Source organism: Lagenorhynchus albirostris, chromosome 16 (assembly GCF_949774975.1).
Source record: "Lagenorhynchus albirostris chromosome 16, mLagAlb1.1, whole genome shotgun sequence".
Taxonomy (NCBI): domain Eukaryota; kingdom Metazoa; phylum Chordata; class Mammalia; order Artiodactyla; family Delphinidae; genus Lagenorhynchus; species Lagenorhynchus albirostris.
In genome coordinates, this window is record NC_083110.1 from 53,549,206 (window position 1) to 53,575,785 (window position 26,580).

The 26,580-nt window shown below is 40.8% G+C and overlaps 1 protein-coding gene across 2 annotated transcripts in view; it reads left to right on the forward strand.

Moving 5' to 3' along the window:
- Positions 1 to 22,373: 22,373 nt before the first annotated feature.
- LCOR (ligand dependent nuclear receptor corepressor) overlaps positions 22,374 to 26,580 on the forward strand; it is a 126,085-nt gene continuing 121,878 nt past the window's right edge. Inside the window, exons 1-2 of one of the 2 annotated variants that reach the window (XM_060126578.1) lie at positions 22,374 to 22,493; positions 23,513 to 23,586. The gene's annotated coding sequence lies outside the window, so the exon portion shown is untranslated. The remainder of the gene's footprint in view (positions 22,494 to 23,512; positions 23,587 to 26,580) is intronic. The other variant, XM_060126577.1, reaches the window with a different exon arrangement.

Below are 26,580 nucleotides of genomic sequence, written 5' to 3' on the forward strand. Positions count from 1 at the left end.
GTTCCTGTCTTGCTAGTTGTTTGGCATAGGTTGTCCAGCACTGGCGCTTGCTGGTCATTGAGTGGAGCTGGGTCTTGGCGTTGAGATGGAGATTTCTGGGAGATTTTCACTGTTTGATATTACGTGGAGCTGGGAGGTCTCTGGTGGACCAGTGTCATGAACTTGGCTCTCCCACCTCAGTGACACAGGCCTGACGCCCAGTTGGAGCACAAAGACCCTGTCATCCACATGGAAAAAGAGAAAAAGGAAAAAAAAAATATATCATTGCTTCCAAAGTCCACCACCTCAATATGGGATGATTCGTTGTCTATTCAGGTCTTCCACAGATGCAGGGTACATCAAGTTGATTGTGGAGATTTAACCCGCTGCTCCTGAGGCTGCTGGGAGAAATTTCCCTTTCTCTTCTGTGTTCGCACAGCTCCTAGGGTTCAGCTTTGGATTTAGGCCCCGCCTCTGCATGTAGGTCGCCTAAGGGCGTCTGTTCTTCGCTCAGAAAAGACGGGGTTAATGTAGCAGCATATTAGGGGGCTCTGGCTCACTCAGGCCAGGGGAGGGAGGGGTACGGAATGCGGGGCGAGCCTGCGGTGGCAGAGGCCAACATGATGTTGCAACAGCCTGAGGCGCATCGTGTGTTCTCCTGGGGAAGTTGTCCCTGGATCACGGGATCCTGGCAGCGGCGGGCTGCACAGGCTCCCGGGAAGGGAGGTGTGGAGAGTGACCTGTGCTCGCACACAGGCTTCTTGGTGGCTCCAGCAGCAGCCTTAGTGTTTCATGCCCGTCTCTGGGGTCTGCGCTGATAGCCGCGGCTCGCACCCGTCTCTAGAGCTCGTTTAGGCGGTGCTCTGAATCCCTTCTCCTCGCGCACCCCGAAACAATGGTCTCTTGCCTCTTGGGCAGCTCCAGAACTTTTCCCAGACACTCTCTCAGCTAGCCGTGGCGCACTAGGCCCCTTCAGGCTGTGTTCACGCAGCCAACCCCAGTCCTCTCCCTGGGGTCTGACCTCTGAAGCCCGAGCCTCAGCTCCCAGCCCCCGCCCACCCTGGTGGGTGAGCAGACAAGCCTCTCAGGCTGGTGAGTGCTGGTCGGCACTGATCCTCTGTGCAGAAATCTCTCCGCTTTGCCCTCCGCACCCCTGTTGCTGCGCTCTTCTCCGTGGCTCCGGAGCTTCCCCCCCTCCGCCTCCCGCCGTCTCTGCCCACGAAGGGGCTTCCTAGTGTGCGGAAACCTTTCCTTCTTCACAGCTCCCTCCCACTGGTGCAGGTCCCTTCCCTATTCTTTTGTCTCTGTTTTTTCTTTTTTCTCTTGCCCTACCCAGGTACCTGGGGAGTTTCTTGCCCTTTGGGAGGTCTGAGGTCTTCTGCCAGCGTTCAGTAGGTGTTCTGTAGGGGTTGTTCCACATGTAGATGTATTTCTGATGTATTTGTGGGGAGGAAGGTGATCTCCACGTCTTACTCTTCCACCATCTTGAAGCTCCTCTCTGTCTCTTGTTTCTTGATCAATTTTGTGATTCCATTTTAAAATTTCTTCCAGTATTTTATACAAAGTTATTTTATATTTTGATTTTATAATTCCAATATATGAAGACCATGGAGGTCTAAATCTGTTGTTTGTTGTTCTGCCTCATGATCATAGTAGGATTTTTTCTCTTATGTTTGTTAATCTCTGATTGTCAGATCATATGTATTTATCTTTGGGGATCCTACAGGCCTAAACTGGGGATTTTTTGATGCTTCTACTAGGAGCCAACAGGGCCTATCATCTCATACCTACCTGGGATGGTACTTTAGCTTTTTTAAAAACACCTTTCCTTAATTAGGAATCTCAGTTTCAAGAAGCCTATTTGGAACTAGTCCAAGGCTTGGTCTCTGATCAACTGACACACTGATATATATCTACATTTACCCTTAGGGCAATACCAACCTCCTGGCTCCTTGCTACTCACACTCCCATCCTGGTTTCAGCTTACATTTTATTAGGGATTACTTGAAGATTTTCTTCATTTATTGCAAGTCCCGTGATATACCAAAAAAAAATCAACCTCTTCCAGAATCTCCTTGTTTCGGAGTAACAGGGTGGTTTATAGTATCTAGCCTCCCATATTGACAGAAGTCAAAGTTCCGAAAACTGCTTCTTTTTTCTTTTTTTTTGAGAAATTATTCACGTGCATTTTGAGGTAGTAATGTAAATAAGGCAAAACACGCATTTGAAAATTGACTCAGATATATAGTCTAAAAGCAGTGAAATCACAGTAAACAAGTAAAACAATGTAAAGTATGCATCTGACTAAAGATTTAGATATAAATTTGAAAAGAAAGCATAACACAGTATCTACCAGTAACAGGGGACTGAACTTAAAACAGGTAAGAGTTGATGGCCTTAGAAGGAGGGCTGAATGACACTGAGGATCTATAGATATTTTTGCCCTGGAGACACTGATTATAGCTGGAGGCTGAGAATCCAGGGTTGGCCATAGGACAGAAGGTCCCAGGGCAGGGAACAGGGAAATCAGCAGATATGTTGGTATATATGTGGGGGTATTTCGGGAGTTAAATGGAGATATCTATTCTCCACATGCCCTTAAGATATATCCAACTTTTGAAGCTGCTTGACTTGGGAGACTGAATACCCAAGATGAAAACCTTTAAGGGCAGAACTTAATCTGTAGAAAACCTCAAAGAAAACAAACTCCTGTTTCTCAATTAAAAGCTCTGGAAGGTCTTCCCTAGGAAAGAGAATAAAGCAGAGGTAGGCTGAGTCTAAACAAAACTGTAACCCATTTTCACTGTATCCACCCTACCTTCAACACTCAGTCCCAGATTGAAATGAGATGATCAGCCCCCTTCTCTATCAGCCCAATAAATGAAAGGATAAATTCTCTATGATGCAAGACAACACCATTAGAGCACAATATGTTATGGTTCTTTTTTTGTAACATCTTTAATGGAATATAATTGTTTCAATGTTGTGTTAGTTTCTGCTGTATAACAAAGTGAATCAGCTATATGTATACATACATCCCCATATACCTTCCCTCTTGCATCTCCCTCCCACCCTCCCTATCCCACCCCTCTAGGGTGGTCACCGAGCTGATCTCCCTGTGTTGTGCTGCTGCTTCCCACTACCTATTTACATTAGGTAGTGTATATATGTCAATGCTACTCTCTCACTTCATCCCAGCTTACACTTCCCCATCCCTGTGTCCTCAAGTCCATTCTCTACGTCTGTGTCTTTATTCCTGTCCTGCCCCTAGGTTCATCAAAACCAGTTTTCTTTTCTTTTTTTTTAGATTCCATATATATATGTTAGCATACGGTATTTATTTTCCTCTTTCTGACTTACTTCACTCTGTATGATAGACTAGGTCCATCCACCTCACTACAAATAACTCAATTTTGCTTCTTTTTATGGCTGAGTAATATTCCATTGTATATATGTGCCACATCTTCTTTATCCATTCATCTGTTGATGGACACTTAGGTTGCTTCCATGTCCTGGGTACTGTAAATAGAGCTGCAATGAACATTGTGGTACATGACTCCTTTTGAATTATGGTTTTCTCAGGGTATATGCCAAGTAGTGGGATTGCTGGGTTGTATGGTAGCTCTATTTTAAGTTTTTTAAGGAACCTCCATACTGTTCTCCATAGTGGCTGTATCAATTTACATTCCCACCAACAGTGCAAGAGCATTCCCTTTTCTCTACCCTCACCAGCATTTATTGTTTGTAGATTTTTTCATGATGGCCATTGTGACTGCTGTGAGGTGATACCTCATTGTAGTTTTGATTTGCATTTCTCTAATGATTAGTGATGTTGAGCTTCCTTTCATGTGTTTGTTGGTGATCTGTATATCTTCTTTGGAGAAATATCTGTTTAAGTCTTTTGCCCATTTTTGGATTGGGTTGTTTGTTTTTTTTGATATTGAGTTGCATGAGCTGCTTGTAAATTTTGGAGATTAATCCTTTGTCAGTTGCTTCATTTGCAAATATTTTCTCCCATTCTGAGGGCTGTTTTTTCATCTTGTTTATGGTTTCCTTTGCTGTGCAAAAGCTTTTAAGTCATTAGGTCCCATTTGTTTATTATTTCCATTTCTCTAGGAGGTGGGTCAAAAAGGATCTTGCTGTGATTTATGTCATATTGTGTTCTGCCTATGTTTTCCTCTAAGAGTTTTATACTGTCTGGCCTTACATTTAAGTCTTTAATCCAGTTTGAGTTTATTTTTGTTAGGAGGTGTTCTAATTTCATTCTTTTACATGTAGTTGTCCAGTTTTCCCAGCACCACTTATTGAAGAGGCTGTCTTTTCTCCACTGCATATTCTTGGCTCCTTTATCAAAGATAAGGTGACCATATTTTCGTGGGTTTATCTCTGGGCTTTCTATCCTGTTCCATTGATCTATATTTCTGTTTTTGTGCCACTATCATACTGTCTTGATTACTGTAGCTTTGTAGTATAGTCTGAAGTCAGAGAGCCTGATTCCTCCAGCTCCGTTTTTCTTTCCCAAGATCGTTTTGGCTATTTGGGGCGTTTTGTGTTGCCATACAAATTTTGAAATTTTTTGTTCCAGTTCTGTGAAAAATGCCAGTGGTAGTTTGATAGAGATTGCATTGAATCTGTAGATTGCTTTGGGAAATATAGTCATTTTCAAAATGTTGATTCTGCCAATTCAAGAACATGTATATGTATATGTATATATGTTCTCCCCATCTGTTTGTGTTGTCTTTAATTTCTTTCATCAGTGTCTTATAGTTTTCTGCATACAGACCTTTTGTCCCCTTAGGTAGGTTTATTCCTAGGTATTTTATTCTTTTTGTTGCAATGGTAAATGGGAGTGTTTCCTTAATTTCTCTTTCAGATTTTTCACCATTAGTGTATAGAAATGCAAGAGGTTTCTGTGCATTAATTTTCTATGCTGAAACTTTACCAAATTCATTGATTAGCTCTAGTAGTTTTCTGATAGCATGTTTAGGATTTTCTATGTAGAGTACATGTCAGCTGCAAACAGTGACAGCTTTAATTCTTCTTTTCCGACGTGGATTCCTTTTATTTCTTTTTCTTCTCTGATTGCTGTGGCTAAAACTTCCAAAACTATGTTGAATAACAGCGGTGAGAGTGGGCAATCTTCTCTCATTCCTGATCTTCGAGGAAATGGTTTCAGTTTTTCACCATTGAGGACGATGCTGGCTGTGGGTTTGTCATATATGGCCTTTATTATGTGGAGGTAGGTTCCCTCTATGACCACTTTCTGGAGAGTTTTTATCATAAATGGGTGTTGATTTTTGCTGAAAGCTTTTTCTGTATCTATTGAGATTATCCTATGGTCTTTATCCTTCAATTTGTTAATACGGTGTATCACATTGATTCATTTGCATATATTGAAGAATCCTTGCATTCCTGGGATAAACCCCACTTGATCATGGTGTATGATCCTTTTAATGTGCTGTTGGATTCTGTTTGCTAGTGTTTTGTTTAGGATTTTTGCATCTATGTTCATCAGTGATATTGGCTTGTAGTTTTCTTTTTTTGTGACATCTTTGTCTGGTTTTGGAATCAGGATGATGGTGGCTTCGTAGAATGAGTTTGGGAGTGTTCCTCCCTCTGCTATATTTTGGAAGAGTTTGAGAAGGCTAGGTGTTAGCTCTTCTCTAAATGTTTGATAGTATTCACCTGTGAAGCCATCTGGTGTTGGGCTTTTGTTTGGTGGAAGATTTTTTTTTTTTGGGAAGATTTTTAATCACAGTTTCAATTTCAGTGCTTGTGATTTGTCTGTTTATATTTTGTCCTTCTTCCTGGTTCAGTTTCAGGATGTTGTGCTTTTCTAAGAATTTGTCAATTTTTTCCAGCTTGTCCATTTTATTGGCATAGAGTTGCTTGCAGTAATCTCTCATGATCCTTTGTATTTCTGCAGTGTCAGTTGTTACTTCTCCTTTTTCATTTCTAATTCTGTTGATTTGAGTCTTCTCCCTTTTTTTCCTTGATGAGTCTAGCTAACGGTTTATCAGTTTTATTTATCTTCTCAAAGAACCAGCCTTAGTTTTATTGATCTTTGCTATTGGTTCCTTCATTTCTTTTTAATTTATTTCTGATCTTTCATTTCCTTCTTTCTGCTAAGTTTGGGGTTTTTTTGTTCTTCTTTCTCTAATTGCTCTAGGTGTAAGGTTAGGTTGCTTATTTGAGATGTTTCTTGTTTCTTGAGGTAGGACTGTATTGCTATAAACTTCCCTCTTAGAACAGCTTTTGCTGCATCCCATAGGTTTTGGGTCATTGTGTTTTGTCATTTGTTTCTAGGTATTTTTTGATTTCCTCTTTGATTTCTTCAGTAATCTCTTGGTTATTTAGTAGTGTAGCCTCCATGTGTTTGTATTTTTTACAGATTTTTCCGTGTAATTGATATCTAGTATCATAGCATTGTGGTTGGAAAAGATACTTGATATGATTTCAATTTTCTGAAATTTACCAAGGCTTGATTTGTGACCCAAGATATGATCTATCCTGGAGAGTGTTCCATGAGCACTTGAGAAGAAAGTGTATTCTGTTGTTTTTGGATGGAATGTCCTATAAATATCAATTAAGTCCATCTTGTTTAATGTGTCATTTAAAGCTTCTGTTTCCTTATTTATTTTCATTTTGGATGATCTCTCTATTGTTGAAAGTAGGGTGTTAAAGTCCCCTACCATGATTGTGTTACTGTTGATGTCCCCTTTTGTGGCTGTTAGTATTTGCCTTATGTATCGAGGTGCTCCTATGTTGGGTGCATAAATATTTACAATTGCTATATATTCTTCTTGGATTGATCCCTTGATTACTATGTAGTGTCCTTCTTTGTCTCTTTTAATAGTCTTCATTTTAAAGTCTATTTTGTCTGATATGAGAATTGCTACTCTAGCTTTCTTTTGATTTCCATTTGCATGGAATAGCTTTTTCCATACCTTCACTTTCAGTCTGTACGTGTCCCTAGGCCTGAAGTGAGTCTCTTGTAGACAGCATATATATGGGTCTTGTTTTTGTATCCATTCAGCCAGTCTATGTCTTTTGGTTGGAACATTTAATCCATTTACATTTAAGGTAGTTATGGATATGTATGTTCCTATTACCATTTTCTTAATTGTTTTGGGTTTGTTTTTGTAGGTCTTTTTTTCTCTTGTGTTTCCACCTAGAGACGTTCCTTTATCATTTGTTGTAAAGCTGGCTTGGTGGTGCTGAATTCTCTTAGCTTTTGCTTGTCTGTAAAGGTTTTCATTTCTCCATTGAATCTGAATGAGATCCTTGCTGGGTAGAGTAATCTTGGTTGTAGGTTTTTCCCTTTCATCACTTTAAATATGTTCTGCCACTCCCTTTGGGCTTGCAGAGTTTCTGCTGAAAGATCAGCTGTTAACCTTATGGGGATTCCCTTGTATGTTATTTGTTGCTTTTCCCCTGCTCCTTTTAATATTTTTTCTTTGTATTTAATTTTTGATAGTTTGATTAATATGTGTCTTGGCATGTTTCTCCTTGGATTTATCCTGTAAGGGAATCTCTGTGCTTCCTGGACTTGATTGACTATTTCCTTAAGGAAGTTTTCAACTATAATCTGTTCAAATATTTTCTCAGACCCTTTCTTTTTCTCTTCCTCTGGGACCCCATAATTTGAATGTTGGTGCATTTAATGTTGTCCCAGAGGTCTCTGAGACTGTCCTCAATTCTTTTCATTCTTTTTTCTTTATTCTGCTCTGTGGCAGTTATTTCCACGACTTTATCTTCCAGGTCACTTATCCATTGTTCTACCTCAGTTATTCTGCTATTGATTCCTTCTAGAGAATTTTAAATTTCATTTATTGTGTAGTTCATCGTTGTTTGTTTGCTCTTTGGTTCTTCTAGGTCCTTGTTAAACATTTCTTGTATTTTCTCCATTCTATTTCCAAGATTTTCGATCATGTTTACTATCATTACTCTGAATTCTTTTGTAGACTGCCTATTTCCTCTTCATTTGTTTGGTCTGGTGGGTTTTTACCTTGCTCTTTCATCTGCTACATATTACTCTGTATTCTCATTTTCTTTAACTTACTGTGTTTGGGGTCTCCTTTTCACAGGCTGCAGCTTCATAGTTCCCGTTGTTTTTGGTGTCTGCCCCCAGTGGGTGAGGTTGGTTCAGTGGCTTGTGTAGGCTTCCTGGTGGAGAGGACTGGTGCCTGTGTTCCGGTGGGTGGGGCTGGATCTTGTCTTTCTGGTGGGCAGGGCTGCATCTGGTTGTGTGTTTTGGTGTGCCTGTGAACTTAGTATGATCTTAGGCAGCCTCTCTGCTTAATGGGTGGGGTTGTGTTCCTGTCTTGCTAGTTGATTGGCATGGAGAGTCCAGCACTGCAGCTTGCTGGCTGTTGGGTGGAGCTGGGTCTTAGATTTGAGATGGAGATCTCTGGGAGAGCTCTCGCCGATTGATATTACGTGGGGCTGGGAGGTCTCTGATTGTCCAATGTCCTGAACTCAGCTCTCCCACCTCCGGGATTCAGGCCTGTCAGCCACACGGCCTGGTACGTGGGGATTTTCTTGCCTTTTGGGAAGTCTGACGTCTTCTGCCAGTGTTCAGTAGGTCTTCTGTAGGAGTTGTTCCACATGTAGATGTATTTTTTTTCAATTTATTTAATTAATTTATTTTTGGCTGTGTTGGATCTTCGTTGCTGTGTGTGGGCTTTCTCTAGTTGTGGCGAGCGGGGGCTACTCTTTGTGGCGGCGGGCAGACTTCTCACTGCAGTGGTTCTCTTGCTGTGGAACATGGGCTCTAAGCACTCGGGCATCAGTAGTTGTGGCTCGCGGGCTCTAGAGTGCAGGCTCAGTAGTTTTGGTGCACGGGCTTAGTTGCTCCATGGCATGTGGGATCTTCCCAGACCAGGGCTCAAACCCATGTCCCCTGAATTGGCAGGAGGATTCTTAACCACTGCGCCACCAGGGAAGTCCTGTAGATGTATTTTTTCCTTTCTTTTTTTTTTTTTTTTGTGGTACGCGGGCCTCTCCCTGTTGTGGCCTATCCTGTTGTGGAGCACAGGCTCTGGACGCGCAGGCTCAGCGGCCACAGCTCATGGGCCCAGCCACTCCACAGCATGTGGGATTTTCCCGGACCGGGGCACGAACCAGTGTCCCCTGCATCGGCAGGCGGACTCCCAACCACTGCACCACCAGGGAAGCCCTGTAGATGTATTTTTGATGTATTTGTGGGGAGGAAGGTGACCTCCACGTCTTTCTCCTCCGCCATCTTGAAGGTACTCCGATCATGGTTCTTTATGCACAATATCTGGCCACAGTTTCTGGTTATGTGGAGATCAAAACCATAAGATACATGGACAAATCCATAATTATAATTAAAGACTTCAATACTTTTTCAGCGTATCTCCTTCTTAATTCAATAATTAAGTAGATTCAATAATTAAGTAGACAGAAAAGAAGCAAAAATATAGCAGATTCAGCAACACTATGAAACTATTTGACTCCATCCCTCCCCACATCAGAATATACACTCTTCTCAGGGGCACATTGAACATTTACCAAGACTAACCATATTCTGGGCCATAAAACAAGTCTCAATAAATTTAAAGGATTCAAATCATAAAATATGGTCTCTGGCTACTACAGAATTAAGTTGGAAATCAACAACAGAAAGATCTACAGAGAAATTGTAATTTTTTGGAAACAAGATAACATGCTTCTAAATAATCCATGGTCAAAGAAGAAATTGAAAGAGAAATTAGAAAGCACTTTGAACTTAATCAAAATGAAAATATAACATACCAATATTTGTGGGAAGCCTCCACAACTATGAGATAATAAATTTCTGTTGTTTACACCACCCAGTCTTGTGGTATTTTGTTATGGCAGCCCTAGCAAACTAATATAAGCCCCAAACTGGAAATAACCTGGATGTCCATCAACAGATAAATGACTAAACAAATTTGGCAAATTTCATCTTAAAGTGATCAAGGTTAGTATCACCCCATGATAAGTCATATTGGTATCATGTGCACCTGACATGATGCCGTGAGAAGAGCACCTCATCTCTGTGGACCTCCTCCCCAAGTCCCATAGCCCCAGTCTAATCATGAGAACACATCAGGCAAACCCAAACGAAGGGATATTATACAAAATACCTGATCAGTACTCTTCAAAAGTTTCAAGGTCATGTGGAGCAAGGAAAGACTGAATAACTGTCACAGAATAGAGGAGACACAATGACTAATTTCACAGTGACATTCTTGATTGGACCCTGGAACAGAAAAAGAACATTAGAGAAAAAACTGCTGAAATCTAAATAAAGTCTGTATTTTAGTTAATAGTATTATTTTAATGTTAATTTCTTAACTTTGACAAATGTACCATGGTCATGCTAACATTAAGGTAAGCTAGATGAAAGGTATTATCTTTGCAACTTTTTTTTTTTTTTCTTTTTGGCTGCAGAGTCTTAGTTGCAGCATGTGGGATCTTCGTTGCGGACTGTGGACTTCTTAGTTGCGCATGTGAACTCTTAGTTGCAGCATGCATGTGGGATCTAGTTCCCCGACCAGAGATCGAACCTGGGCCCCCTGCATTGGGAGCATGGAGTCTTACCCACTGGACCACCAGGGAAGTCCTGCAACTTTTATGGAAATCTAAAATTATTCCCAAACAAAAAGTTTATTTTAAAAAATTGTATATATGTAACAGCATTCAAACAATAAGATCCCACTTGGGGTACTGTTAAAAATCAAATATTTAGGAATAAATCTAATGAAAGATATGTGAAAATTCTACATTGAAAACTACACTGTATGATAGAGATCAATTTTTTTTTTTTTGCAGTACACAGGCCTCTCACTGTTGTGGCCTCTCCCGTTGCGGAGCACAGGCTCTGGACGCGCAGGCTCAGCGGCCTAGCCGCTCCACAGCATGTGGGATCTTCCCGGACCAGGGCACAAACCCATGTCCCCTGCATCGACAGGTGGACTCTCAACCACTGTGGCACCAGGGAAGCCCCCTAGAGATCAATTTTTAAAGACTCAAATAAATAGAAGGATAGATCATGTTCATGGATTAGAAGACTCAATATTGTTAAAATATCAATATCCTCAAGTTAATCTGATAATTCAATGCAATCCTAATCAGAACCCCAGCAGGGATTGTGTGTGTGTATGTGTGTGTGTAAATCAACAAGCTGATTCTAAAATTCAGATAGACTTCAAAGGGCCAAGAATAGCCAAGGCAATCTTGAAGAAAAATAGCCCCAGATGACTTACACTATCTGACATCAAGACCTATTATAAAGGTATAGCAATTAACACAGTGTGCAAAGAAAGACAAATTGATGAGTGGAATGTAACTGAGGTATCAGGAACTGACCCACACATATATGGTCACCTGATTTATGACAAAGATAACACTACAGTAGGGAAAAGATAATATTTTAGTAAATAGTGTCTAGGCAACTGGGTAACAACATGGAAAACAATATATCTTGATCACTACTTCATTCTACACACAAAAATCAATTTCAAGTGGATTGCAGATCTACATATGAAAAATAAAACAATAAAATTCTTAGAAAAGGACATCTCCTTCACCTTGGAGTAGACAAAACTTTTAAAAACAAGACATAAAAGCACTAACCAAAAAGAAAAAAATTTGATATATTTGACTATATTAAAATTAAGGACTTCTGTTCAAAAATAAAATACGATTATGAGAATAAAAAGACAATGCACAGAATGGGAGAAGATATTCACAATACCTATATTCTATAGAAGACTCATATTCAGAATACATGAAGAACTTGTATGTAAAAAACAACTTCATGAGACTTCCCTGGTGGTCCAGTGAGTAAGGCTCTGCACTCCCAGTGCAGGGGCCCGGGTTCGATCCCTGGTTGGGGAAACAGATCCCGCATGCATGCCTCAACTAAGAAGTCTGCATGCCGCCACTAAGAAGCCCGAGCCCGCATACCGCAGCTAAAAGATCCTACAGGCCGCAATGAAGATCCCGCGTGCTGCAACGAAGATATCTTGTGCTGTAACAAAGACTGGGCGCAGCCAAAATAAATAAATAAATAAATATATTTTTTAAAAATTGGCAACAATGGACATCCTTGAGAGTACCATTCTAAGTGAAGTAAGTCAGAGAAAGACAAATATCATATGATATCACTCATATGTGGAATCTAATTTAAAAAAACTTCATAAATAAGGGATATATAAAGAAATACAAATACCACTTAATAGAAAAACAGGCAAAAGATGAATAAGTATCTTACCAAAAAAAGGACAGAAACGGCCAATAAATATGTGAAAAGGTGCTCAATGTCATTCATTATCTCCAGAATGGCTACAATGAAAAAGTGAAAAATGCCAGATGCTGGAGCATCCAAAACACTTCTGCACTGATGGTGAGAGTGTGAATTGATGCAACTATTTTTGGAAAACTATTTGGCAACACCTACTAAAACTAAACATATGCATACTCTATGAACCAGAAATGGTATATAACCATCTTATATACCCAACAAAAATGCACACAGATGTTCACCAAAAGATATATACCAGAAAATTCACTGGAACACTGCTTGTAATAGTCAAATACTGGAAACTATCCAAATGCCCAACAACAGTAAAACACATAAAATTTAAGACATTCGCACAATGAACAGTACTTACCAATGAGATTGAATGGACCACAGACCCATGTAGCAATATAGACGAATCCCATAAGCACAATATTTGGCAAAAGAAGACCCTCCCCAAACTACATACTGTATAATTACAGCTTTTAAGTATAAGAACAATTAAAACTAATCTATGTTGTTATAAGTCAGGATAATAGTTTCCCTTGTAAGAAGGGATATGCAAGGACTGGACCCAAGCTTGACCTAGATGCTCAGTGTGTGAATAGCTGTGTTCAGTTTGTGAAATCAACACACTCTGCACTTCTACTGAGGTAAGAAACAATCCCAGAATTTCAATATTTTGAGAACAACACTTGCTCATGGTATATATTCACTGAAGGTTAGGAGAGTGGTTCAGCTCATCAGAATCACTCAGGGACCCAAGCTGACGGAGTAGCTACCACCTAGAATAACACTCAAATGACCCAGCCTGCAGTCCTATGTATCACTTCTGCTCACAATTAGTTCATTCACTAGAAGGAGTCACATGGTCCCACCCAACCACAAGGGGACTAGGACATGCTTTGCTGTCATGTCCGGAAGTGGAGAGAACCAGAAACATGTGGTAAACATACTGCGCCATATTGTCAGCCAGTATTCTTCTGGAACACACTTTCTAGCAGCTATATGGTAATCTACCAAAGGCAGTCTCATTACATACATAACCAATTCCCTTTGTTGAACATACATTTGGTTCTTTTTCTATTAATAATTGAATATTAAAATTTTGTTCTTTTTGTCCACTGCCTTGTTTAAGAGTCTTCCCATGGGCTTGAACTTCTGCCCTTTTAAGCACCTTGTGAAGATCCTGCAAAAGCTTTCTCTGTTTTGGTGGTACACACCTGCTAACTGCATACATAAGATTTATTTTACAATTCCTTTGTTCTGAAACTTATTTTCCTAGGTTTTATTGCTGTTAATTGTTTCGGGTTTCCCTATTGATGTTACTGATTTAGATGGCTTTAGCCAAGAGGTAGGCATAAATCTCCTACATATATGATCTTCTTCCTAGAAAACTTCTAATGCCTTAAACTTTGAGTATGTTATATTATCAAATGAAAACAAAACAAAATATTAATTACTGTAATATTACATCAAATTTAAATGAATGGGTTCATACGAAGCTGAGTTTACTTATTTTTCTTAACATACAATAGTATGTATTACTGCAATTTTGCAATTCTTATTTTACACACTATGGTATTTTATTAAAATCTACAAATACAAAAGTATTTGTTTGAAAATTTCAGGTATTTAACATTGATGAATCCTAATAACTTAGACAACTCAAGCTCTAAAAAACTTTGGAATACTTAAACCAAACTTCCTTTATAAATGTAGAAAACAAGGGCCAGAGAATTCAGTGATTTGTTGAAGGTCATAAAGCAAATCAATTACCAAAAGAGATATCCAACAAATTTCAAAGGTATAATGATGACTCTGATCCTCACATTTCTGAAAGGGTTATATAGATCGAAGAACTGACCAGTAGAGTTTTCCAGAATTAATAGTGTCAGACAATATGAAAGAGCGTTTGTGCAGCAACATTTTTATCTGTTTGGAACACCTAGAGTGTACTGGCATCATTTATGCTGTTTCTAGGAGAGCATCTGTCAAGAAGAATCTGACTGAGAAAATAAAAGCTTTCAGAGAGTGGGGCGGGAGGAGGGAAAAAAAAAGCTTTCAGAGATGTACAGAGTAATTTTCAAGAAGAGTTGTAAGGGAAATTTTTTATGCTAAGGTGACATCAACTGCAAGCAACTTGTGGAAATTGTTTTCTTTTTAAAAAAAATAAATGTAAGGAAAAGATCGAGATGTCATTCATCACTTTAGGGTACTCATTCTCTTTCTTCTGAATATGAAATGTCATCTATCCCATGAATAGATGAATTGTTCCTTGTTTTATGTTGTACTGTATCTACAGTACTTCAAGTCTTCCACAGTGTGTGCCTTGGAATTTGTTACTTCTGCATTTCAGTTGATTTGGGAAGAACTGTTAATTGGATCAATAAGACAATGTTTGAGAAGAAATTATAGACCTGTGCTTCAGACAAAATGATAAGAGTCATAGCATACGTAACCATATAAGTCATTCAGCATAACACAGTTTTAGTGATAAATAACAGTGCTCGAACTTTTGAAAAGGCACTTCAGGGAGAAATCCCAAATAAAAGAATAGTAACAGGATTTTATTTTTGGAAAAGAGTGTGAATTGGTTAGCAGAATTATGAGATATATTCTAATGCTTTTATCACCTTTCAAAAATAACTGTAATGAGTCAGCCCAAGAGCTTTCATGCTCTGAAGATACAGAAATTTCAATAAAATGTAAAACTTCAAAGATTTAGTGGATAAGTATTTGTTAAATGTCAATAGCACAATGTTTAATTTATAGAGACTAAATAACAGGGAAGTTTGACAGCTATTTTTTAATACATACAAAGCCAAGCTAGCATTTACCTTGATCTGTGATGCACTACAGTGAAAAAGATAAGAACCAAGTTATTGGAATCTCCTGAGTTCAAATTCCTTCATCTACCTGTTGTGTCAATTTGAGTAAGGTATTTAAACTCCATGTGCTTTATTTTCCCTGTTTCTAAAACGAGATAAAAAATAGTACCTAACTTGTAGAATTATTTTAAGTATTAAATGAAATAAGGCAGGTAAAGTGCTTAGCTCAGGACTTAGCTTGGAGTCCTCACTCAATAAATAGTGACGACTATTTGTCCTTCTATTATTATTAGTGATAATGTAGCTCCTTTCATTATTCCACAAATTCGTATAAGTTACTCTGATTTTTTTCCTAAACTGATAGGTACTTAAGATGTCTGCATTGTTTTTGCAGTAATAATTACTGTATTGTCTGCAAGGAACATAATTAAGATTCATCCACAATGATGAAACTACTCTTTTTTTTTTTGGCCATGCCGTGAGGCATGCAGGATCTTATTTCCCCGACCAGGGATCAAACCCATTCACGCTGCAGTGGAAGCATGGAGTCTTAACCACTGAACGGCCAGGGAAGTCCCAAAATTACTCTTTTTGATAACCTAGCATTATATCATATATCACATACCGTATATCATATCATATCATAGTCCTATAGGCCAGCATTGAAAGACAATTGTATAAGGAGTGAGCAGACATGAATTCTACACCCAGCTCCATCTGTTCTGCTTCCATCCTTGAAGCTGATCTAAACGTCTAATCACACTGCACTTGCATCTTCAGACACATGTAAATGACCTGGCTTGGGAGTCATATGCATCACTTCTGCTCACAGTTAGTTCATTGACCAGAACAAGTCACCCATTTGTTTGAGTAGCTGACACATAGCAGGCTCTGAATAACCAATCTTTTAAAAGATTAAATGAAAACAAATTAGAGTGGTTACTCAGTAATGAGTTGTTTTTGTTAGATGGGAAAATTATCAGATATAAACTTTAAAATGCACATTTTGCTGAAGTTCAGCAAGGATATTTAAGTGCTTTTTGTGATTTTACCAAGCTTTACATTTCTTATTTAAATTAAACTTTTCTTTGAGGACTTCCTTTGGTTTTATATACTTTTATTTTGCCTAACTCAGTTGCATTTTATACCTTTTCAGTCTTTAAAAATTGTAACACATTTTCCATGGAAACAACCTTTGTTTGCTACCTAGTTATAAATAACTTCTTTCTGGTGATTCTTTTTTTCTTACAATTACCTAACAAAGACAATGGTGAACTGTTTGTTTTTTCCTGAAAAGCAAATGAACATAGTACTATATACTTAGTTAACTGTAGATCAGCATAGGATATGACTCCGAGGGCTTATGGAAAAACGGCACACTCACTCCTTAAAAGAAATTAAAAAAAATAATGCTAAAGATATTTAAGGTTTATCCCTACATCCTCTTGAAACTGCTTATATCTTAGTCAATTAATTCTATTGTCATTCGGAAAAATACCTCATAAACTTAAATTTGCACATAACATTAGTGGCATACCTCACTCATGCCCACATTCTGATAGCCAGAATGGAGCAGGATTACTGGGTGTAGCAGATACTGTTTTAATGCCCCACTCATATGCTCTTGGACCTTACCATTTTGGTATACAGATGCCGAAGACTTCCATTTACCAGCACCTGCATTTCTGTATCTGAGGGCTTTCTGGCTCCTGGAGCCTGTTCTGTCTATGAACAGTGTAGGCAAAAGTCTGGGAAATTAATCCTTCCCCTGCACTCAGAGTAGATCTCAACCAACGACTAAGGGGCTTATGTATACTCCAGGTCCCTCACCCTTGAGGTGGGTTTATCTGAGGCACAGTGTCTTAGACTTCCCCAGAGAGATTTATTCCAGTTGCCCACAGTAGCAATTTAAGAATGCATCCTTAACTGTCTTCCTTATTCTTCTGTCTCACTTCCCCACTCCATACTGATGTTTCCTGGAATCATCTCTGAAATAGACTACTCAAATTTAAATTCGTATCTCAGGCTCTAAGACCGTGGATCATGGGATCTACATAGATCTGTATGGCCAGTTTGCTCTCAGGGTAGCTGTACCCATTCACACTCTCACATGTGGTTCCTACTTCTCAATGACATTGACAACTTTTAGATTCATCTCATAGTTTTATTTTTTCTGTGATAACTAGTGAAACCCATTTCTTCATACACCTGTGGGCCATATGGTATTCATACCTTTGGATTTCCCACTTACGCTCTTTTCCATTTTTCTATTGGGTTACCTATATTTTTCTTGATTTGGAATATTTCCCTGTATATTTTAGATATTAATTCCTTGTTGGTTTTAGATGTTGCGAATATCTTCTAGTCTATCAAGTATCTGTTAAATTCTTGACATAAATCTTTATGTTTGGTGTCCTTTATAGACTTAATTTTGATGTAAAAAATACTATATATATTTATTATATATTAAGATATATAATGCTTTTTGAGGGGGTCTGGTTTACAAAGTTATTCCCACACCAAAGCCACAAAGACATTATTCTCCATGATCTCCCTCTTCCTATGCTAGTACCAGAGTAATGCTAGTACCACTCTAGCAGAGTGACTCTCTCCCTGTCACATGTCAGATTGTCTGGAAGCAGAATCTGAGATGGACTTTGGGATGTAAAAGGTTTACTAAAAATTAGCACCTGTGAAAGGGAGGGGGAGGAAGTAGAATTGGGCAGAGAAAGTAATTGAACTAAGATGCAGGTTGATAAAGCCTCCGGCAACCCAGTGAAGCACTTTGGAACAAATACTATTAATCATCAGAGTGTCCTGCATCAGGCTGAAATGGCCAGACTTTTATAGCTCACTTGCCCTCAGTCGCCATATCCTGGCAGCCCTGGAAGGATGTGACCTTGGGCAAGAGAGCTCCCAGCAGATGAGGCTGACCCTGAAGCAGCTGAGAGCTGGAGGCTGTATAGTAGCTGCCCTCCCTGCAGCTGGGCAGTGAGTTCTTCCTCAAAGGAGGATGTAGGCTGTACATCTCCATGTCTAACATACTCTTCTTTGCTCTTCTTTTTAAAAATTGACATCATAATTATTCACAGATCTTTATTTTTCTTTATAAATTCTGGAAGTTTTTTGTGTGTGTTCCTTTTGGAATTTTGGTTGGAATGGCACAGAATGTATGCCATTCAATGTGAGGAGAATTGACATCCACTGGGTAGTGGTGTACCAAGTAGATGACATTTGGGTGGTGGCCAAACAGATGATGCTCTGGAGAAGGAACTGCAGAAGTAACAGGCCAAGGAGGCAGCCAGTGTAATCAGGGGATTGTTAAATACAGAGGGGATCAAGCAAATAATTATATATATGTTGAAATCAATATGAAAAAAAATATGTGGGAGCCTGGTTTCACTGTCAAAAGGGGATTTACAAATATAGAGCAGGGAAAGTCTTACAAGTACTCAGAGGTGCTGGATTGGCATCGACTGCATCAGTGTAAACTCACCGTTTTTAAATATATTTAGTGATAGGTTTAGAAATAGAGATAAATATAGGCATACATATACATATATTTCCTAGCTCTGACAGCTGAAAGAACCTAGGCACCATGATACCCCCGTAGCAGTAAACACACTGAGAGCCTAGATCTAGCTTTCTGATTACAGAGCCGAGGCAGAGAAAATACAAAATGAGCCTAGAACAACTAGTTGTACCAGAAAGTAAGGAAATGTTTATAGAATGATGGGGATATGCCAACAGGACAAAAAGTCAGCTTGAAGGGACTCCCATTGGCCAAATCTGGGACAATCTGAACATGAAAATAAACAGCTATAGTAAAACATTACAACCTATTGAATGAGATAGGAGTCCACACTGAAATAAATAAGTGAATAAATGAATAAATAAATAAATAAGTAGAAGGGAAAACTCTTCCTTATATTAGAATGTTAACTAGTAACTACAGAAGAAATGATGGACTGAGAAAATCACCATTTAATCATAATCACTGTGATGAGTGATTCAGACAGCAATTAATGGATGTTAAGGCTGGTGGGCGAGGTGAGGAACAGTATATTGGCATAATCTCAGAATATCTCCCGACAAAATATTTATCATGTACAAAGGAAATAATGTGATTTTTATGGTGGAAAAGACCACCTGACTAGATGAGCAAAGTTCTCATCACAGTGGTGTGAAGAGTTGACATCATGAGCCCCCAGGGAGATGCAAAGAAGAGTCCAGCCCCATTTCTGTGGTTTTCTTGTAAAAATGTATGTCCTGAGTCTAGTCATGAAGAACAGTAAATGGACCCAGTTGAGGATCATCCTATGGAATGAAAGGCCTGTTCTTTTAAAAACTGTCAAGGTCATAAAAAACAAGGAAAGACAGAAATTGTTCCAGATTCAAGGAGAGTGAAATACATGACAATTAAATTCAATGTAAGTTCCTAGATGGGATTTTGGACCAGAAGAGGAAAAAAGACATCGTTGGACAGAGAGTGAAATTTTAATGGAGTCTGTGTTGTATCAATGTTGATTTCCTGACTTGGAAGTTTATGTAATGGTTATGATGGAGAGCGCCTTTGTTTTGTGGATATACGCACTGGATGTTTAGGGCTGATAGGGTATCAAGTCTATACATTTTTATAAGATTGTTCATAAAAAGACTCAACCAAAACAATGAGACCATATATATAGATACAAACACAGAGTGAAAGCAGATGTGCTAAGATATTATACTTAGGGAATTTAAGTGAAGAGGATATGGGAGTTCTTGCAACTTCTCTGTAATTTGAAATTATTTCAAAATACTTATGATACATATTCGTATTCATATCTATTTATTTATTTGGCCATGCGGCACAGCTTGTGGGATCCTAGTTCCCCAACCAGGGATAGAACCTGGGTCCCAGCAGTGAAAGCGCCGAGTCCTAACAACTGGACTGCCAGGGAATTCCCATACAGATTCATATATAAAATAAACATAAAAACATACGTCCACACAAAAGTTTGTGCACAAATATTCATAGCAGCATTATCTATAATACCCAAAAAGTGAAAACAATCAAAATATCCATTAACTGGAATGGATAGGCAAAACATCATATATCTGTACAATGAAATATTATTTGGCAATAAAAAGGAAGTAGGTATTGATACATGCTACAACGTGGATGAACCTTGAAAATACTGTGTTCGGTGAAAGCAACCAGTCACAAAAGACCACAAGTTGTAGGATTCCATTCATGTGAAATGTCTACAATAAGAAAATTCATAGAAACCAAAAGTAAATTAGCTGTTGCCAGGGGTTGAGGAGAGCGGGGGAAATGAGGAGTGGCTGTTACTTATTTGGGCTTCCAATTCCATACCTCAAATTAGAGAATCTATACCTTATTTTAGAGCTGATCTCTGAAGTCTCTAGGATCCTCTTAATCTATATGTCTGAGACTCGTAAAGAGATTGTGTTGAGGAAGTAATACCCTTGACTTGATGATTTTTAAACAACTTATATGGGGTTATTGGAAAATATATTAATTATTAACTCATTTTAGAGTAGCATGTTGTTCATTTATTTGAAACTTTATGAAACATACTTCCAAAAACCATAGGAACTTGGTTAAAAGCTAGCAAAGACTCAAACGCACCACCTAGCGGTGAAGACAGGAAGCTTCAGATTGGTGATACTAGACGTCTTGCCATCACACGCGCAGGACGGCAGCCCTTAGTAATCTTTTATCTTGTATTTGTCCTGTCCCCTCATCACTCAGGATAGTTTCACGTACACAGAAACCCAATACCTCCTGACTTAATAGTTTGTTCATTTGACGTACTTTTAATCCAACGAAATATTGTTGACTTCTGAGAATTGTGGGAAAATCATTGGTTTTAAGATTTGCGGGGCTGAAGGTGCCTTTCTATTCATAAACCTCAAACCCCTCCTACCTAAGAGGCCCACCTAGTCTATCTCTTTGTGGATGGACACGCCACTCCACAAGCGCCTGGTTCAGAGAACCAGGACCACTGCCTTTGAAAAGACAAAAATCTATACTCCAATGGGATCCTTGATGTCAAGTATTTAACGACTTTTGTTTTACCTACTACAGAAATTAAAATTGTCTTCAAATTTAAATTTAAATATCTAAAAGCAGGAACGCACCATCCTTAATCTTAAACCCCCAAAGCAGGAAAGAGGTCAGAATCCTAGGGTACTGGGCCTATTGGTAAAGAGGGGTCTATGTTGTTTTTTCCTTTGGTTTTGCATTCCGCTCCCGTTCCTCCTGCCCCCGCACTTTCTCCTTTCCTTTTTCACTCCATCTTTTTTCTCTCTTTTCTCTTTCTCTCCCAAATAACAGTCAAGTAATTAAAATCAGCACCATGTTTAAATGGAACAGGTAGTGCCCTGCACAGGGTGATTTAATTATCCCAGGTTTTCACCTGAAAATCCTCTTGCCATCGAAAATATTTCTCTTCGAGTTCTTTCCTGAAATATTAAGCTAATTTCCAACACTCTGCTTTAATTATTGTTAATTAAGCCTTCTTTCGAAATATCATTCTCACTTTAGCACAATTTTTTAAAACCCCTTTCGACACAACACAGGAGGGCTTCTGAATACACCAATTTTAGAATTTTGCCTGTGATCAGCCTTGCTAATAGAAATCTCCTGGTTTTTAAATATTAACTTAAAACATTTGATTTCAATTTTTTACTGGGTTTACGAATGCCGGCTGCCTTTCAATGACTTAAAATGTAGCCTCACCTTTGAAAACTCTAGGGCTCAGTGCCTCCACGGGCATCCAGGCATTTATTCTTAATTCTGCTTCTTAAATAGGCTCCGGGGAGGAGCGGTTTCGATCTAGAAGTTCAGGGAAGCAGTTACCACAGAACTTGCAACAGTTGGTGTCAGGCGATAGGCAGGTTGGAAGTGATAAATGGGGCTGGTTTAAGAAACAAAAAGCCCCGGGAAGGGAAAGGAAGGGACAGCCGTGGCCTTAGGGGCTGTCAGCACGGGACCGGCGGGGCCCAGCTCCGGCCGCTGGAAGGCGCCTTCTGGAAGGCCAGAAGCGGCAGCGGCCGCGGAGACCGCAAGCCGGGAGATCGCGCACCGCTGGGTGCGGGACGGGCGTGCGCCCAAGCCGCCCCCCGGGCCACGCCGGGGCCAACGCGAGGTGAGGCCGGCCCTGCCCCCGCGCCGCCCCCGGCGGGAGGCGCGACGCCCAGGCCGCGGGTGCGTGCGCGGCCCCGGGCGACGCGGCTGGGCGTGCGCGGGGCCGCGGCGGAGGCAGGGCCGGGCGGGCGGCAGAAGATGGCGAGGGTGTGTAGGCGGCAGCAATGCTCCGTTGAGAGACGCGGCTTTCGGCAAGAACTGGACTCCTGGCGTCACAAGCTCATTCACTGTGTAGGTGAGACCCTCCCCCGGCTGCCTCCGGCTCTCGGGCCACCCCGCCGCCGGCCGCCCGGAACGAGGGAGGGAGCCGGGAGAGAGCAATTGCTGCTCCGGCCCGCCCGCCCTCTTAGGTTTGGGCGTCCCCCTCCCCCACCCCCCGGAGTGCGGGCGCGCGCGACCTCCGGGCGGGCTCCCCGTGCTCGGGCCTGAGCGCGCGCGCCGGCCCCTCCCCTCCGCGCGCTCTCGCCGGGGCGGGCTCTCGGGCGGGAGCGCGTGCCCCTCTTCTCCTCCTTCCTTCCCTCCCATCTTCCCTCCCTCCCTCCAGGCCTGGCGCCGCAGCTGGCTTATTGTGGAGGCTTGCCGTGCGCCGCTGCCACTGGACCGGCGGCGGCGCCGCCGCCGGTGCCGCAGAGCCCAACGCGAGAGCTGGGGGACGTGCGTGGCCGCGGCTCGACCCCCTGGCTCCTCTCTGGCCGGCGCCTTCCGCGTCGCACGCCGCCCCTCCCCCACGTGCCGCGGCGGCGCGCGCTCCTGCGTGCACGGGCGGCAGGCGGGCGCCCGGCGCTCGGGCGTGTGCGAGGCGTGAGGTGGAGATGGGGGCGGAGGGAGCCGGAGCTGTCACAGGCCCCGGGTCCGCCTGACCGAGCCAAGTGGGGTGTCATGGCCGCGGGGGGCAGCGGCTGCACTTCCTCTGCGGGCGGCGGCGGCGGCAGCGGCCGGGGAGTTAATCCTCGACGCTCGGGTCGGTGTGTGTGTATTTGTGTTCGGTGTGTGCGCGGCGGGAGGAAGGGGGGTGGGACCGGGTCCGACCGGGAAGCCGGAGCAGGGGTCGTTCTTGTCCTCTCCTGGGGGATTTTCCGGAGCCGCCGCCTCGCCGAGAGCCTCGTCCGCCGCCCGCCTCCCGGACCTCAGGCCGCCTCGCGTGGCTTTTTCCGTGCGGGCAGGAGGGAGTGTGGACGGGGTCGCCCCGGGAGGGGCTGGGCGGCCGAGCTGCGCCTCTCACACTGTGTGTTTTGTCTGTTTTTCTCTCCCAAGGTCCCGTTTCCCTCTGTGCGGCGGCCGGCGGGACCATAAGGGCTTAACTCATATATTTAACCCCCCTCCAAAAAGTAAGTGGCCCGTGTGGTGTCTCCGCTCCGCCCGCCGCCCCCTAGCCCCAGTCCGTCCTGTGTCTGACTCTCCTGTGCTCCAGCATTGTTATTTCCCCATCTTTGCTTCGGTGCTGCTGATGTGTGGGGAAATGTCTCTTGTCGTCCTCCGTCCCCCACGCCCAGTCCTCGGGGAGGCCCAGAATTCCAAACCGCCCCCCATCCCCCCTGTGGGGAATGATCTTGGTCTTCCCAACAGAATCTAGGAGATTCTTTCCGTTCGCTTGGGCCCCTCATCCCCTCCTACCCGACAGGGTTTCGTTGGAAGGAATTATGCAAATCCTGCTTTCTGGTGTCCATTCAGCGGCAATTTCATGCGGTGAGAAGTTCTCTTTGTTGTGCGAGGGGGAGAACAGACACTGATTTAATAGACATATCTGTTGGGGGGAAGGGTAGAGGGGGTGTGGAGAAGCTCAGTTTGGAAGAATTACAGCACTTGGTAGCTCAGTGTCTTTGTGTTTGAGCTTTCTGGCTTGACAGGAGGGTATGCCCTTTACAATGTCCCACAAGGGATATTTTCTATAATAGATTAAAAAACAGAACTGAAACTTTAAACAAGTGAAAAATAAGGTAACCTTTAGTTAGAGAATATAAACCTTTCCATTTCTGCGGTGTTTCATTATGAAAATGTATGTGAATTTTGTTAAGGGTTTAGACTGTACTATCGAAATTAATATAGGCAACAATGCTTTACAGTATCTGATATCACTTGGTTGTCCACAGGTTAAAAGTATATTTTAAAACATACACTTGTGTAAATAATAAAAGTATGAATGCGTTTTTTGGTGTAATTTGTCTTGTGGATATATTTGAAAATTTCCCTCCTGCCAATCCCAGCCCAGCTCTGCCGTCCAGGAATCAGCCTTTTGGTTATTAGTTATCATGCCGTCCAGGAATCAGCCTTTTGGTTATTAGTTATCATTTACTCTGCTCTGTCTCTGCTTGTTTTATTCTTTGAAACCTATCTTAGGTTTGCTAAAATGTTACATCAGCTTTAGCACTTATTGAATTATGTGTTATTTGTAACTATCATATGAGACCTTATAAGGCATGTAGAGGTTTTGAGAATCATGAAATTAATGAGTTTTCAGAATTGTAAGTTAATACAAAATCCTGAAATTATTTCGAAGAATTTTTAGTTCTTGTATTTGTTTCACTTTTTTAATGATTGGTCTTTTTTTTCAGTAGGGCTTTTTAGTTTTTAAAAGATTTTGAAATTGAAAACTATAACCCTATAGATTTCTTAAATTACTGTTGCTTTAGTTTAGATGGTTGTTTATCTTATTCTGATTCTATTTGCTTTGAATCCTTGCCTTTTGCCTCAGGCCCCCTTTTTATCAGTCATTGCTTAGTGTTAGCGGCGAGTTACTGCTGCTTGACAAGACATTTTTGTTTTTTGATTTTGGTTTTTTTTTTTTAACTAATAAAATCCTTCTGTAAGTATCTGAATTGAATATCAAATTTTAGATTCTTTTTTTGAGGGAGAATTTTAATCTAGTAATCAGTTTTCTTTAAAAGCATTCTGTTAACTCCGAATATCCACTTTCGAGGTAGTAAAGTTCAGGAGATTATTTAGAGTCCAGAGTGCAGATCAGTATTTTAGTCTGAGCAGTAATATATAGTTGATAGTCTCCCAACTAAAATCAGTTGCGTCTCATATTTTCTCTTCTATTGTATGTAATTTTGTTCTTTAGGAAAAGAGTTCTAAGTAAGTCAAATATAGTGTTAACTTTCTATATATAGAGCGGTGGCAATGGTTCTTATTTATGTATAATCCAAAAGGCAACTCTGTTTGTCACTGGCAAATGTAATAATTCCTCTTTTATTTTAATGGATTGGTTCTGAACAGTTAACCTTCTATTTGATTCTCTTTACTGATTATCTTAATACTTTAGGGTCATTTGGTTCCGAAGTAATACTTAATTTATAGCAGTCTTTGGATTGAAAGTGAATTCTCACTCATTTCCAAAATCTAATACTCCATTCTACTTTATTTTTTGGAGGGGGTTGAGGGTCAGGACTGTAGAGGTGGAAGTGAAGGTGTTTGTGTTTCCATTATTAGGTTTTAGTCGAATTGGAGTTAGCAGGTTCAGGCAGTGATTATGATCAAGATGGATATTTGGTAACCAGGTGATTATTGAGTCCTCTGGGACTAGAATGATATTCCATTCTGGGAAGATGGAGGTTCTCTCTGTTGCCTAATATGATGTAACCTATTGCTTGGCTGCTCCTCATCTTTGCTATATTCTCGAAAAGCCCTTCACAACATAGGGGAAGTTGTGATTATTTCAGCTTAGCTCTAACTTGGTGGAAAAAGGATAGCAGGATGAGTCTCTGACTTAACAGAGAGTTATTTCAAATTGCCCTAATTCCCTCAAATATGCTTATAGCTGGAGCAGTTCTAGGAAGCATCTGAATAATGCCATTTTTTTTAGCCTTATGGGGTTACACAGGATGGCCTGGAATTCCTTCCAGAGTGAGAATTAGGTATTCAATGTCTGTGGGGACTTGCCACTTCTGAGTACTTGCCTAATCACTTAGCTACTTGTACTAGTGCTGTTTTTAGGATCGAAAGGCAGTTAGGTAAGTACATAATTACTTTATTTAAATATTTATTAAGCATCTGTCTTGTATTAGTCACTGTGGGCAAACAAAGATATTGGGGAAGCTGCCTTAACATTCAAGAACTTTTATTAGTCCTTAGAAAAAATATAGTGTATTCAGTAGAAGGCAAAATGTGCCATACGATAGTGAAAGCAAGTGCTGGGGGGTGTTTGGAAGTGAAATAAATCACTTGAGATGATAAAGAAAGGCTTCATGAAGAAGGTGGTGGATTTTTGCTTCATTCTGATGAAAATGGAGAAGGCATTCCTGTCACGTGAAACAAATAAGCAAAAGTACAAAAGGACAAGAGTGAGTTGTCTGTTTAAACTGCAGTCCAAGATTGGTGTAGGA